At 35.9% G+C, this 15,808-nt stretch overlaps 1 protein-coding gene across 1 annotated transcript in view; it reads left to right on the top strand.

Moving 5' to 3' along the window:
- lrfn2 (leucine rich repeat and fibronectin type III domain containing 2) overlaps positions 1–15,808 on the top strand; it is a 135,145-nt gene that overhangs the window by 78,244 nt on the left and 41,093 nt on the right. Inside the window, exon 3 of the mRNA XM_015385317.1 lies at positions 5,284–5,371. The gene's annotated coding sequence lies outside the window, so the exon portion shown is untranslated. The remainder of the gene's footprint in view (positions 1–5,283; positions 5,372–15,808) is intronic.

Below are 15,808 nucleotides of genomic sequence, written 5' to 3'. Positions count from 1 at the left end.
TGTTTATGCTTAAGGTTGCTGTCAGAGATAACCTGATAAACTTTATTGACATCTTGTGTTTATTGATTAGAGTTTGGCATTAACAGCTCTTTGCATTGCATTGATCTGTCTGTATGATAACAACCTTACATATGGTGGGCAGTCACTCTTGATAAACCCAAACATAGGTCTAGATTTCCTAGAGTACAAAGTTATGAACAAATCTGAGAGAATAAATTATTACCGGTTTCTGTACCAACAGTACCGCAGGAAAAAAAAAAATCTTTGCATTTTATTTCAAGAAGCAATTGTTTTTTTAAGCAGGTACATATGGCTAAATATCAATATGTTACAGTGCCTGAAGCTGTGATTTCAAGTATTAAATGTACAGCTTGATGATTATTGCTTTCAGCAACATCAAAACAATAAAATGCAGTTTTCCAAGGAAATTAGGTGTTCTGTAAAATCAATAAAGAAATATTTCAAACATAGACATGTTATATGGGAGTGTTGTCCTAGTGGTTAGAGCAGTGCGCTTGTGCTCTGAGAAGGTTGCAAGTAGCAAGTCGATCCACACAGCAAAACCCTTAACCACCGCTGCTCCCCGGGGAGCCACACAATGGCAGCCCACTGCTCCCCGAGGGGGTGGGCCAAATGCAGAGAATGAATTTCTCCATTATATTATGTTAATTTTTTTGACCTAAAACTATAGGGAAGGCTGCCAAGGAAAAAGTGTAGTAGAAACAAAGCGGACATGCATGGAGGTTAGCTCAAGCACTGAGAGGAATGCACAGCAAACCCTGGGCCAGAGTCTGGAGCACATGAATAAGATCTGTGCTGCAATTGGATTCAGTGACTCAAGACCCCCCACACTCAAATATAACAGGTAATCCACAATTGTCGCTTTGTCAGTTTAACTTTTACCAGCTACTTTTTGAACACGGGATGGAAACGATGCAATCATTAATACAAAAGGAGACATAAATAAGTACTTAGAGGACTGCTGTTCTGTATTTACATATAAGCAGACATTTCTGGATGAACAAAACCTTTTTCCCCCCAATTTTCTCAAAAGGAAGTTGGAAGCTGTAATAATTGTTAGCTTCAATAAAACCGAGATTATGCATGATATATCACTGTCTAAAATTAATCTTGAGGTATACGTTTAGAAATGAAACAATAAAATAAAAGTATTAAACTAGTTTTAATAATTTCTAATTAATGGAGCTACCTCTAGTTTCTTTGATCTTCAGCGATTCCAGCAACAAAGTTAACATTTGTTAGTAATTTCATTGCATCATTTAATAGAATCTTTATTTGCTTCCAGCCTGATTCAACTCAGATGAAAGGACTTTATTTTTACCGAGCGAGCCAAAGTGCTTTATTCTATATGGGGAGCAGAACAGTGGCTCTAGCATCCTGTGGTCCACCAGATCCTCAAGAGAAGCTCTTGGGTCACTGAGTCAAGGATCGAGCTGCAACCGAATCACAGTCACTCTCCACGTTGCACTTGTCTAACCAGGACCTGAAACTATCCAGCTTTGGCGAAGGATCGCTCTGATAACAACGGTAAGGTGAGGCTGCATATGGAGCTCAGACAGGAGCAGCAGATGAGGGTAAGAACCCTGGCAGAGATGCATCAGAGTAGGGCAAGGTGGTGAATGGCATGGGCCAGCTCTGTAGATCGGAACAAGACACCTTGCAGAGAATGCACCAAAGCCGCCACCAGTGTGGATGCTGGTCAGGACCTGCTCTAGAGCTAAATAAGAACACATGGTTTAACAGGGTTAGCTTAAAGTGGCTTTTTTAAAGCCACCAGCAAAACGTTAATGTTTTTCTTTCTTACATTCTTATTGTAAAAAGCTTTGTCTTTGCTGTGCTCCATCACTCTGTGTCACAGCCACATTCAGCTCTACACAGGTCATCTTGAAAATAGAAATAAAACAAAATTTAAGATTTTCTTCCTCCAGTGACCTTGGCTCCATTGTAGGTCGCTGTAACTGGGGAAAATGTGGCTTCCACGTCACTAGAAACACATGTAGTGCATTGCTTTGCGTCCTGAACACACCTCTTCATGGGGATGATATAATAATTGGTTACAGGGTTTCCGAGGGTCATTAAAAGTCATTAAGTCTTTAAATTATTATTATTTTTTAAATTAAGGCCTTAATTGGCATTCAAATTCATTAAATGTGATTATCATGGCATTTAAAATGTTTTATATATATATATAAAAAAAACAACTTATGAAAATAATTTCATCTGATATATTATATCAGATATGACTCCAGCCGAGTGTTTGTGCAGAACCGCTTCTGGTTGATCGTAAAGCCGTATGTTCGGAAAAGAAGCTTGAGAAAAAGCTAGATAAGGGGAAAATGCAAATTACAACAAAAGTGGCTGGAAAAAGTTTATATATATATATATATATATATACATATATTTTGATGACATTAAAATTATTTGTAAGAGCATTAAAGGAGTATGAAATTAGAGTCATTCATTCTTGTTAAACTCAAGTTACTAGAAATCTTAGGATCCAATTATTTCAGCAAAATAAGAAAACTGTCCATATTTCCATACAAATTTGTAATTTAAAAGATGGTTTATTTTGGAAGCAATTGTCCTCATTTACAGCTTTAAAGAGTAGATGCATATTTTAATACAGTGTTAGTTTGCTGCAGGATTGTTGATCTCTACTGGTGGGCGTGGTAGCTGGCTCCTGATCATTCACACCTGCCACCTATCAGCTAATCACCTGCTGAGGTTATAAGGAGCGGTGTGCCAACCTGTCTTTGCCTGACTCTCAAACTAACGGTCGACTTCCGTGCTTTTCCTTTCTACCTACAAGATGCTGTTTATTCACAGATCTCCTCAGACCAACAAATAAGTAGAACTGGGCCAAAAATATTCCCAGTTCCGTATTGTAAAGTGGCTCAGACAGCCTGCACATGCCCTCCTGGTTTCCTCAGAACCTTTCTGATTTAAAAGCTGCAAATTACAGCCCATACAACAAGCTTATATTTGTAAATTAAACCCTGGAAGATCAAAATGATAGTGCCAGACAAGAGTAAACAGATTTTAAATGCATTGCGAATGTGATTAATAGTGTTGTTGTGTTGTAATAAAACTGTGCTCTCCTGGCATCTTTTAAAGTCTCAATTCCCACAATCATTTTGTAAGCCTGAATGTGCATCGCAGCAGGTTAATGCACAAAGCAGCAGCTTTAAATGGAATCTTAATGAAGATGAGGAACGATAATGTGTTGTTTGCATTCTGTGACTGTTAATCCCTAGAGGATAACAACAACTCTATAAAAGAGGAGAATTGAAAATAATCAGTATTACACTCCTTACTTTCCCCAATCATTGTAGTCTGTATAAATCGACATCATTTTTAGTAAAGTGTGTTTTACTTTTGGTCAAACGGCACATAGAAAAAGCTGTTTCCAAACCTTTACCTTAATGTTTTATCAAGTAATAAAGATTAGAACTAATTATGTTAATGTGTGAAATAAGTCAGTGGGAAACGCTAATCTTGATTTTTTTTTTACTCTGCAATGAAAATATTTTAAACTAATTGATAAATTGCTCCCAATGTACCTGATTCTAAATTGATAAACATTTTATATTCAAATGTGTGCATGTTCTATTTTCTTGAATTAAATATTTGTACCATTTTGTTTGCTTTCCTATTATTAATTTGGTTTTAAATCTTCTTTCATTTCAGCTGATCAGAGCTTTTTTACTACTTTAATATAAATGTTTATATTTACATGTTATTTTTTTATACTGTATCTATCTGTATTTTTTATTGATTGGGTTTTTTTCCTACTTATTTAATTGAATATGTTTTGTATTTGTTTGCATATTATTTTGACTATTCTTTGTAAGTATGCTACTTATAACATTTATTTATTTACTTTAATTCTCATAATCAGGTTTCTTCTTAAAATTATTGTATATTTTAAATATATGTATTTTAGTAGAATGACCTTTACTATAAGTTTATATTTCTGCCTTAATGCATTTTACTTCTATTTGTGATATTATTTATTAGTTAGTTTATGAGGTTATTAATTTACATTATTAATCCATATAACAAATTTTACTCTTTGAAATATGTTAAGTTTCTGATGCTTTGTCTGGTATTGTATAAATTTGTTTGCCTATCTGTATTTTAATTATAATTTTTTTCCAATAAATCATATATGATTGGATTCTCTGTTTACACATCTATCTAAATATTTGAATTCATGCCTGTTCATTAATTTCTTTATTGTTAATTGTTTCCATTTAACTTGTGAAATTATTGTAATGCCTAATTACATTAATAAAGCCTGATGATTTTTGGCTCCTTTGATACTTTTGGTTTAGTAACTAAAAATTCAACCATTTGGCTTCTTTAAACCAAAAACTGTTTTTTTTTTGTATTTAAAGGCAAAACATCCATTGATCTGGAAGCTCTGCAGTGATCTGGACATAAGGGGCAGAAACGGGCAGGAGTCTGGATGTCTGTGACAGCGATAGTTTTATCAATATTAATAATAAAGACTGAATCCTGTGTTTCTGTGAAACCAGATCTCTTATTGTATTTTCTTGATCTTTGTAATTCAAGCATCATTTTATGGTTCCTTACACATGAAGCATAATTTACATGTCCTCGCTGACATGCAGGCATCTGCACCCACACTTTGACTCCCACACAAATTTCTAATGCAAACAAGTAACGCCGCCCCCCCGTTGCGTGTTTAGAAAGAAAAACAGCTCGTAGGAAAGACTGGCCGCGAAAAATCAGAACAGTAGACAAATAACGTTCGTCAAGTCATTGAAGAGATTATTATGTCACTTGGGAGCCAAAGCCAAGCATAAACACCCTGTTGCGCTAAATTTCAATAATTTTCCTTAAAGCCTTATTATTCCCCTCCCTCTCTCTTTTCACCCTGCTTTTGTTTGAGAAGCACATAATTCACTCCAAATCATAGCGCTGCTGTCTGAATTTTTAAAAGGTTTTGTGGCTTAGTGAGATTTGCCCTCGGCAGAGACATATAATAACGGCTGTTTTGTTTAGCATGTTGAGGAGAGAGCTCAGTTTTCTAAATGTGTCAGAAAGAAGAATTACTAACAGTCACAAAGGTCACATTTGTAAGACATCAAGTGATTTGTTAATGCATAAAGGCTGCTTTAGTATTCACCTGCTAAGGATCGGCACTTGACCTTTTCATTTTCTACACTTTTCCCACCAACATGTTCATGTAAAAGAGATGTGGACTTTGAACGGAGTTCTTTTATCTCCTCTCTGTAGGCTGAGTGTTCCTCCGGCGCTCAGACTGTGAATGTGTGGCCAGGAGGTTTTTCTGAGGGACCATATGGCACTATATACCACAAAATAGGTAAGGAGGTTTTTTGTTGACATCATGAAGCTTCAAATGACTTTCATAGAACCTGAGGTCTGATTAAATGTGAGACTCTGTTTGTAGGATTTATTCTTATTTTCTTTCATTAGATATATGATTATAACCAATAAAACAACTCATACTGTCAGTAAATGTTATACAAAACTAAATCTAAAATAGAAAAACTTTGCAATAATGATTCAACAGTTAATTAAACTGTTTAAAAATTAGACATCTTATTTAACAAAGGAAATAATGTCCATTTTTTATTTTTTTTACAATGCTCCATCAGTTGCTGACCATTTTCGACATGGTTTTTAGAAGAAAAATATGATTCAATCTTGTTAAAAACATCCAGATCCTCCAGCGCATCTGCTGAATGTTCCAATAAAATATATATTTTTTTCCATATACTGCTGTTTTTCCTAATTATTGAATAACAGACTAAAGATGGATGGAGAAGCTTAAGGTTATTACAAATATAGCAGTGGAATATGCATATTTGATTAAACCAAGAGTTTTATATACAAAAAAAAACTGAAATATAAAAGATTTCAAGCAGTGTTGGTTTTAATTACATGGAATCTTTATTAAATTCTCCTCAAACTTTAGCATCCATTCATCATAATAACTTATGTCTGTTGTTCAAAGGCCCTTAATAAATGTGAACTCACACCTTTTGCAGTAATCAAGCTTCTGAGGTTTAATGTAGCATATTGATTTTCTCCCTTAAAAAAGAGCAGTTCAAATAAATATAACCCTTAGATGAACATGAAAACAATCCCATTATAAGTGCATTTTAGCTTCTTATTGCACTGGCGGTATCAAATGTTTGTTTTTAAATGAAAGAAGATCTAATGTCCCTCTAGCATCAGATCAGAGTGAACCTTTGCATTAAAAACTGAATGGTAAGAAAGATGTGTTGCCCTGAACGATTTCCTGGGAAATTTGAAATGAACCAGCAGCTGACTTGAATGTATGAAGTGAAGTAGTGTGTCACGTTGCTTTATCTGTTAATGATAATGTCTGTGTTCTAAAGAAGTGTGAGTTCTAAGCTGCAGTGAAAGCCGTCTTACTTTCTTCATGCACACTTTGCATCATGATGGATCTAATGTGATCAAGAGTGTGCGCATGCTTTTGATGCTTTCTGCCTGTTCTCTCCAGAGAAGAGAGGAAAGAACTTGTTATGCTTCTAGATGTACTAAATAAACTTTTCCTTGTGAGCGTGCAAATCGTTCTCAGTTAAATCCTGTGCAAAAAAACTAAACATTGGTTAAATCAGGAAGCAATCTTGATCCAGGCGCGAGTGAACAGTTAGAAGAGATCGGTCTTAATAAGGTAACTATTAGGTGAAGTCAGAAAGGCTTCAAAATGTTTGTAAAATTGTAAATCTTAATTGAAACTGAAAAAAACTAGAAGTTAATATTTAATGTCAATTTTTTCCTTTAAAATGTGAGAAACTAAAAAAAAATGCAATCTAAATTCAGTTTAGTATATTAATTACACGTTTTCTTTTTTTTTTCTTTTCTTTATTGCATTTTTAGATTTTATATTTTCAGATTCACATCCATCATTTAAGGTTTTCTTTTTTTTTTTCAAATGTCTTTTTCAGTTTTAGGACTTTTTTTTTACACTTTAAAATCTTTTTTTTTTTTCACCTTCAGATTTTGATCCAACTCTGACAGGAGTGGGCGGGAAACATGATTGACAGCTTTCTGCAGCGCTGCAGACTTACAGTAGATATTAGGCAACATTTATTGTTATTTTGTATAAACAGAGTGTATACAAAAAACTTGCTCAACTGGTTGGATACCTACAGTCCATGAATGCAACATGGAACGGGACTCGCTCCAGTGCTCCTGCAAGCTGTCACCTACATTTCCCCACCCACACCTGTCAGATTGGGGTCAAAATCTAAATATTTTATTTTATTTTTTTATCTAACCCGAACCCTAATTTTAATAAATTCTAAATTTGAAAACAACTGATTTGAAATGAAGACTGAAAAGGGAATGTAAATATATAAACTGAAAGAAATGGATTTGAATCTGAACATATAAAATCTAAAACTGCAATAAAGAAAAGAAAGAAAAAAAAGAAAAAAGTTTAATTAAAATAGTAAACTGATTTATGAGTCTTTTCAAGCTCAGGGGAAGAATTTAGATTTAATTCTTATTATTTTATGTTTGCTTTTTTAGTTTCTCAGATTAAAAGGTAAAAATTTCACATTCAATATCAACCTATATTTTTCTTGTTTCAACTTTTATTTTTTTGTTTCTACTAAGATTTATAAGTTTGCAAACATTTTGACCCCTCTGTGACTCCATAGGTATTTCACTATGAGATGTGGTGGTTTACAATTTTATTCACTTATTTCAATTAAATTTCCATAAAAGGATATTTCTTGTCTCTTTGAAGCTTTTACTGATTTCCCTCTGACTAAAGGAGGAACCAGAAGCTTGAAAAGTTGTTTTTTTTCTCGATAGCACACTGATTGAAGCCAGATAAATTATTTTTGACTCAGAAAGGCGAACCAACAAATTTCCAGTCTTTAAAGGTATAATTTCACTCTTTGCGATGTCTTGGGAAATCCATTATGTATTATTCTAATTAGGTTCCTCTTTTATCTTACGATTCCACAAAGTCTGACATATTAATAAATACATTTGTTCTCAAATTATTAGAACTATGTTTCAGTAAAACAACTGTTACCTTTATTTTTCAGCATGTTTATCATCTCTGCGTGGGTATATGGGAGTCTCGCAACAATAACTCTACAGATATTAATTAAGAATTCTTTTTTTGCCATAAACTCGCTTCATTATGACATTTTAGAGGAGAGTCCATCTTGTGACCAAAGTTCAGTTAAATAAAGTAAAATAAAGATGTTGGGGCAACATGTTGAGCGAATGTTCAAGGAAATTGTGTTGTGTTGTATTTACACATCTTATATTGTTTTGTTGTTCGAATAAACTAAACTGAACTGAACTGAAAATCATTGTAATGAGCCTGTCAACTATGACATTTGGAGGATAATTTCATTTCTTAAATTCAGGAGGCAGATCTGAGTTCAGTATTAACTATAAGTTAATGGATCCTTTTTCTTTTTTTAATTATTTCTTTAAATAACCATGTAACCATTTAATCCTTTTTTTTTTTTTTTTTATAATTTTTTTAAAATAACCATGTAACCATTTAATCCTTCCTCTATCCGCCTCTCCTGTTTAAGATCGCTTTCTTTCTTTTCTCCCTTACTTTGTTGTTTTCTCGAACAAGTGATCAAGAAAAGGATGAAGAGAACACAAATTAAAAAAGTTACTTGAGTTCATAGGTGTGAGGATGTAAGAACATGTTTTTCACAAATCTAAATTTCATATTAAGCTTTGAGCTAAATCAAAATGATTGTAACTATAACTGAAAAGAACAGAACCACATAGGACTCAATCAGGGTTACAAAAATGTTTTTCTTACATTTATTTCTGTGCACCTTATATATATGAATGTACTTTTGGTATTTTATAAATGCCAGTTATGCAAGCTGAAGAAGAGAGTAATTTTAGGGACAGAATTGTGTTTTAGAAAATATATAATAGATTTCTTAGTTTATTCTTAAGCACAATTTTTAAAATAAAGGGCCGGGTTTTCTCTGTGGTATTTAAGATTTAAACTAAAAGAAATGAATCCATGACGTCTACAGCTTGAAACCTGCTGTGTGTCGCTGGATGCCAACACGCTCTCTGTTTGTCTAGCAGTCGGGTTTTCACATGTTTGGGCTGGAAGAAGAGAGGCAGGTGTGAATACGGGAGGGAAAGGCCTTGGTGGTGGTGGAGGGGGGTAAAGGAGCTGATCAGGAAATGGTGTAGGGAAATCTAATTTATTTTTCATACGCTGCCAAGATGGAATGTCATATATCACACTAAGCTGCAATTTTGTGCCAGTGCCAGGCTCACAAAAGATGAAAGAATAGTGATCAAAGATACAGAGAAGGGAGCTGTCTATTGGAGTTGCTATGGGAGCTACTTTCCCAGAGAACAATATAAACTGTGTTGAATTAGTCATCCAGTATACTGTCACCAATGGTTTTCAGTGAACTACAACTCACTTCAAACGTCTAAAACTGTAGACAGTTAAAGTGATGGTGAGTGAGTCACTGCGTGGATTGAGAATAAATGAGTGCTGCTGGGAAAATCCTACGTTTCTGGTGGATTTATAGAAAAGTACACCAACGAATAGAATAATGATCAATTAAACATTGATTTAAAGACAAGGATGTAGATTTTATGGTGTTAAGAATAGTTGAATGGTTACGCTTTAAAATTGGAGAGGATTTATGAGAAGACCTCTGCAGGTTGAAACAGGAGATGATTATTGGTTTAAGGCAGGCAAACTGGATAAACGAGGGTCACTGTCCTGCAGGTTTTAGAGGTTACCTTGTTCCAGCACAGTTGATTTTAATTGAAAGCTGATTAACAGGCTTTTGCTCAACTGCAATCATCATAATCAGCTGTGCTAAAGCAGAGAAACCTCTAAAACCTGCAGGACAGCGGCTCTACAGGACCCTGGTCTAAGGACCGGCTAACAGTCATCCGCAGGTGTAGACTTAACAAAACCTACAACTTCCCATGTTTAGAGGAAATGTAGTTTGTATTGATTAGGCTAATATTTCATTTGCTTTCTATTCGAATATTTTGATCTGTTTTTATAATGTTCTCTGGTGTCGGTCCAATCAATTCAGATATTAATACAATTTTCTTTATTTTATTTATATTTTTAATGAGTAAAAGTTAGTTGTTAAATTTTCCACAGCCTTTGAACCACATCTGAACATCTTTTGATATTGTGACATTTTTATTTGAGTTTATAGTTTTGACCAGTCATTATAACATTCTTCAAAGATATGACAATCTTTTCTGGTTTGGTGTAATGAAACGTACTACAGGATTATTTTTTTATGCTTTCTTGGCTTTTGCTGTAGCTCTCTACTTTCCTTATTAAAGAAATAAATAAATGCAACTTGTGTCTTAACAAGATAACTACAAAGGTGGTTTATGTTAGTACATCCATCCCAATTTTGGCTGCGACTTTAGAAACATACAAACCCATGATGTGATTAAGACACAAAATATTTCATATAGTTTTCTCTGAACTACAGTTTGATTTATTTCCTAATCCAACCAGCTTGTCATCTATTCAATACAGGAGGCTTTTAAACCTGCCCATGCTTCTACTTTAGGATTTTCTTCCGCCTTTTCCACACCAGAGATCAACTCATTAGAGTATCCATATCAGGCTCTGCTGCCGTGGCGCCATGGAAAGCGCTCTGATCCTTACAATGTTCCTCTTAATGATTTTCAATGAAGATACTGTGCTCTGTTTGGAAGGTTTCGAACCAATAAGAACAAAACTGTTCTTTAAAAAAAATAAAATAAAACGCTTGTGAGGGGGTATTTAATGGGTTTTCTACTGCAAGTCCTGCTTGTCCTGAATGTTTAAACCACCAGGCCATGAGCCTCCCCTGCTATAGCATATTAACCACGTGGAAACCTTGTGAAGAGCTACTCGCTATTTTAATATCTAGTTTGAATGTTTTTTATTATTATTATTTCTAATGCATTTGTTTATAATAAAAATATGAATGTATGCATTAAGATATTATGTTATTTAGCTGCTGAAAAGCCTGGATACTTTGCTTCAACAACATTTTTCCACATTTGAACCAGTTTGTAGTTTAAAGTAATCAATCAAGTAATATATGTGTTTAAGTCATTGTGGATGACATGATGCAGGTATTTTGCAATCACTACTACACTATGCTTTCTTATTACATTACATTATATGAAATACTTAAAGTAATCATATTTATCTTTCATTCTATTCGGGGGTTTTTGTTGGCCAACATTTTTTTCTGATAGAGAAATCTGAAAAGCAGTTTTTCATGGTGGACATAAATGTTTTTAACTGAATTACACAGATGACTACATGATTATGTCTCATTTTTCTATCATAATTTGATTTCACAGGATAATGAATAATTAGTTTTTTCTCAAAGATATAACTCCCCCTTCAGAAAAGCCCTTAGGATTGAAGCATTCAAATAAGTAGGTCAGATCTGACGCTCCGGCGACTTGCACACAATGCACGATTTTTTGAAATGGAAGAGAATTGGTTTTCACTAAATCCACTCAACTTTTCATACAATTTGTGTGACAAACCATATGGAGCCGAACTAATGCTGTTTAAAAAGCTGCCATGTGCTTTCATCTAATGTGTTTTCTTTGCTGTGAAAAGGAGTGAAAGTCTGAATGCAGAGCTCAGTCTTGCACAGAGAGCTCTGCTTTTGTGATGCTGTTCATGGAGATCTCACCTGTAGGAAAAGATTCATAATCCTGTCGTCTCTCTAGTGAACTTTTTTCACTTTATCACTTTTTTTCTGGCTTCTTGTCGTCCTCTTTGCTCAGCTCTTTCATTTCAGCGCCATGCAAAGCAGATATAAACCTGCAGGTTGAATTTAGCATTACCCTGTGTTGCATCAGTAGTGTGTCCCAGAAATATCACTTTTTTAATCCTCTGAAAAATGTTCCCAGCAAAAATAAACACTTTATTGAAATGTGCAACTGAAATGACAGAGAAGAACTTATCACTATCTGAAAAGACAGGTACATCCCACACTGCTACAGCATGTAAAATCACCTCACAGCAATAACTAGAAACTGTCTTTAAATTCTTTAAACATTACTACAGTCCATAGAGGAGGGGGAATTGCTGATCTATATTTTGGGTGAGCCATTGCATCACCTTGAATCATTGTTAACCATTCTGTAAAAGATAGGCTGCCTTGTTTGGAATCCATATCTTACATTGATATAAAGTTTAGTTCTTATATTGTCTCTCTGACTTCTAGGCAGGGTTATGGTGTTTTTTTTTTATTTTTGTTATATTTTGGTTTTATTAAGTTATGACTTTTTTTTATCTAACACAGTTACTAAGTTTAAATTAGTTTTAGGAGTGGGTTTGCTGTTTTTTTTTGTATTATGTTCATGTACAGTAAATATGTGTATTTCAATCTGAAAAACTCACACAGAGAGAAAAGATAATTAGAAGAATTTATTGATAAGAAAGTATAGTCTTTGGCGCTCAGACCTTGGCAGGAACATTCATGCTGAATTATGCTTAACAAGTAGATGAATGAGAATAGGGATGTTCCCCCCCGGCCTGAAACTGGTGGTGGTTTAGTTCGAGCTGGATAACGAGGTGATCTGCTTGAGCTGAATTGTGGGACCAGAGACTGAGGGAGCTGACACCGGGGCTTCATTCGGAGACACAGGATGTAGAGGTCCTGCTTGGTGATGCAGGTACCATGAACTGTCCATGATGCGCAAGCATGAAGCGACAGTGGAGAGGAAAAACTCCCCTTTGGGAAAAAACCTCTGGCAGAACCGGGCTCAACATGGTGGTCTTCTGCCGGACCAATGCGATGAGATGAGGGATGGTGACGACTGGGATTAATACTCTCTGATGAGGTTGAGGTAGAAGTCATGTCATGGAAGACGACTCAACTACGATGGCGGAGAAGGGGATGGAGGTGGGTGAATTGTCGTCTGAATAAAATCTGACATAGCGTTTGCTGGATAGCGGGCTGAGACGGGGATTTGAAGGTGCTTATGAAGTGAAAGCAGGATGCTGATTGGGCTTCGTGGTGGAGTAGTTCGAAGCTGATTGGCTCGCTTCAGAGACGGATCAGCTTCTGATTGGATGGAGCTTCATATGTAATAAAAGCAAGAATACATTTACAGCTTATGTTAACTGGCTGTGTAAAAAAAAATATGTTACATCGGTTTGTAAGGCTTAGAAATAAAGTGATAAATATGGTTATCAGGGTAATTTAAATTAGCACTACCGCCTTGCAGCAAGAAGGTCCCGGGTTCAATTCCCGGCCCGGGGTCTTTCTGCATGGAGTTTACATGTTCTCCCTGAGAATGCATGGGTTCTCTCCGGGTACTCCGACTTCCTCCCACAGTCTAAAAACATGACTGTTAGGTTCATTGGTTTCTCTTAATCCTCCTTAGGTGTGAGTGTGTGCATGAATGGCTGTTTGTCTCTGTGTTGCCCTGCGAAGGACTGGCGACCTGTTCAACCCTGCTTGAATTTGCCCGGGTGTTTTCTTGTGATACAGTCTAAAATATTTTCACCTCCGCCGCTGTGTTTTGGATCTTGTATAAGCATCATTCTCCTTCGTACGCTAATCAGTTTTAATAAATCTCTTTAAGTGTATGATTGCCATAATATTCGGGTTATTGGACTGATGTCTAGGAATAAAACTTTGTTGAATTATATTGGGGAAAAAAACTGTCTGGACCCCATCAGGAGTCCTGGCTCATCTCTTCTGGGTGCCAGCTTTGCTTTGCCACTTAAATCCTTACAACGGTAAACGTGGCATTCTTCTCCGCCTGCAGAGACGAAGTGACCGGAGGCTGAGAATGTAGACCAGGCTCCACTGTCTGATGAGCCGTACATTACGGCTCCTGCCAGGTCTGAGGAACGCCAGATCTCTGGCCGACAAAACTTTTATCCAGAGGAATTTCTTCATGATTTGCTGTAAATGCGATGGAGCGCTGGGCTGAGGCCGCTGGCTCGAGATTTCTGTGGAACTTTTATCAGCTGAATGTTCTTATTTCAGCACTTCTTGGATATCTGGTTGTGAAGGAGAAAAGACAGTTGTCTATATAAAAAAAAAAATGAAGGCAATACTGCGTGCTGCACTATCTCCGCCCTCAAGTTGTGAAATAATTTTTTTTAAGGTGTGTCACTCTGATTGGGTGCTGTGTGCTGTTTTCCACCTTTAGATAAGGACTTGATAAATAACCTCTCCAATTATCTCACAGGAATAATAATTGTGATGGAGTACTTATACTTGGAGAAGCTATTATTCATGCATGCTGACTAGAGAAGGTCCTGGTCAAGGCCTTTCTTCACCCTGAAATACTCTTAAATTAGATTAGTGAGTGATCTGTCCCTCACATGAACATGTAGACACATTGGACCTGTTCTCTCACTGTTAAAAGGGTTAAAAGTCAGTCAGTTTTTCTAAAAATAAGTGAATTTTTATTTCAATTGAGCAGGTAAGGGAGACAATTTTCCAAAAGAAAATGACAATTTACATTTAAAATAAGAAAAAACAACTTATTTATCTACACAAATTGAGGATAAATACAATATTCACTTATCATGGATAGTTTTTGCTCAACTTTACTGAATGAAAATCAAGTGCTTGAAAGCCAAGTTATGGCATTAATGAAAAACTCATTAGAAGCTCCACTAAAGCTAATGGAGATGAAAAAAACATTTAATATCCTGAAGAACCACTGGGCTGATTATCACACTAGCTATGTTTACATGAAGTAAAATCGTCATCCGAGCCTTTAGGGGGACTTATGCCAATTGACAATCTGATCAACATGCATATAAACGCTTTTCAGGATCAAGTTATTCTGGCTGATGCAAGCTGACCTGAGTGCTCCTGTGCATCCAGCACCAAAGTCATGTATTTCTGCTGAGTGGCTGCATGTTCTGGCTAGACGCTATCAGAATATTCCAATCGGCATGTTTACATTAAGCATATTTAGTCTAATCTGCCCTTTTATTCTAATTACTTATGTCGAAAGGAAGAAAAATGGTACAGTCTGATTATTATTGTGTTTTTTTTTGTATTTTTTAACCAAACACATCTCAGTCCCACTGTGAAATATTGTGCATTTAAAAATAGCTAAAAGAGAACACCTGTCAAAGACCATCGAGTCCGATAAAAAGGATCTGCTTGTATAAGCTGTTGTTGCCATGGTCGTTTTACAGTAAGGTCCCTGATGAATAAAATAGACTTAGACAACTTTTACAGTCATTTTGTATACACAGAGTGTATGCAAAACCAAAGTTCCATTTTGTGCAGCTCTCATGACATTTCCATTTCTTAAAGTGAAGTAAACAGTGTGGGAGAAAAAACACATGGTGCAAAAAAACCCAAAACGCAATGATATGGAAGTTCAAAACATTAGATATATATGGTGCAATTATGCAGTGTTTTGGTTTGGTGTTGACAGGTTGATGCAGAGTCTCTGACATGATTTAAGTGTTTCAAAAGTTCAGCTTTCTAATGGCGGTGAAGAAGAAGCCGTTTTGAAATCTGCTGGACCTGCAGTGAAGCCTCTTCCCAGAGGGCAGCAGGGAGAACAGTCCATGGTGGGGGGGTGAGGGGTCATTGATGATGTCACGGGACACGCTGCGTTGGGATGAAATGTCTTTAATGGAGGGAAGAGGAGCCCCCATGATCCTCTCTGCTGTTCTCACCTTCTTCCAGTCTGAGGCGCTGCAGCCTCCACACCACACAGTGAGACAGCTGGTTAGGAATGTGGTGCTGCTGACCACCTCTACAGCTGAGCT

Source organism: Cyprinodon variegatus, unplaced genomic scaffold, assembly GCF_000732505.1.
Source record: "Cyprinodon variegatus isolate N-32 unplaced genomic scaffold, C_variegatus-1.0 Scaffold336, whole genome shotgun sequence".
NCBI lineage: Eukaryota > Metazoa > Chordata > Actinopteri > Cyprinodontiformes > Cyprinodontidae > Cyprinodon > Cyprinodon variegatus.
This window is presented reverse-complemented; position numbering and strand designations above follow the sequence as displayed.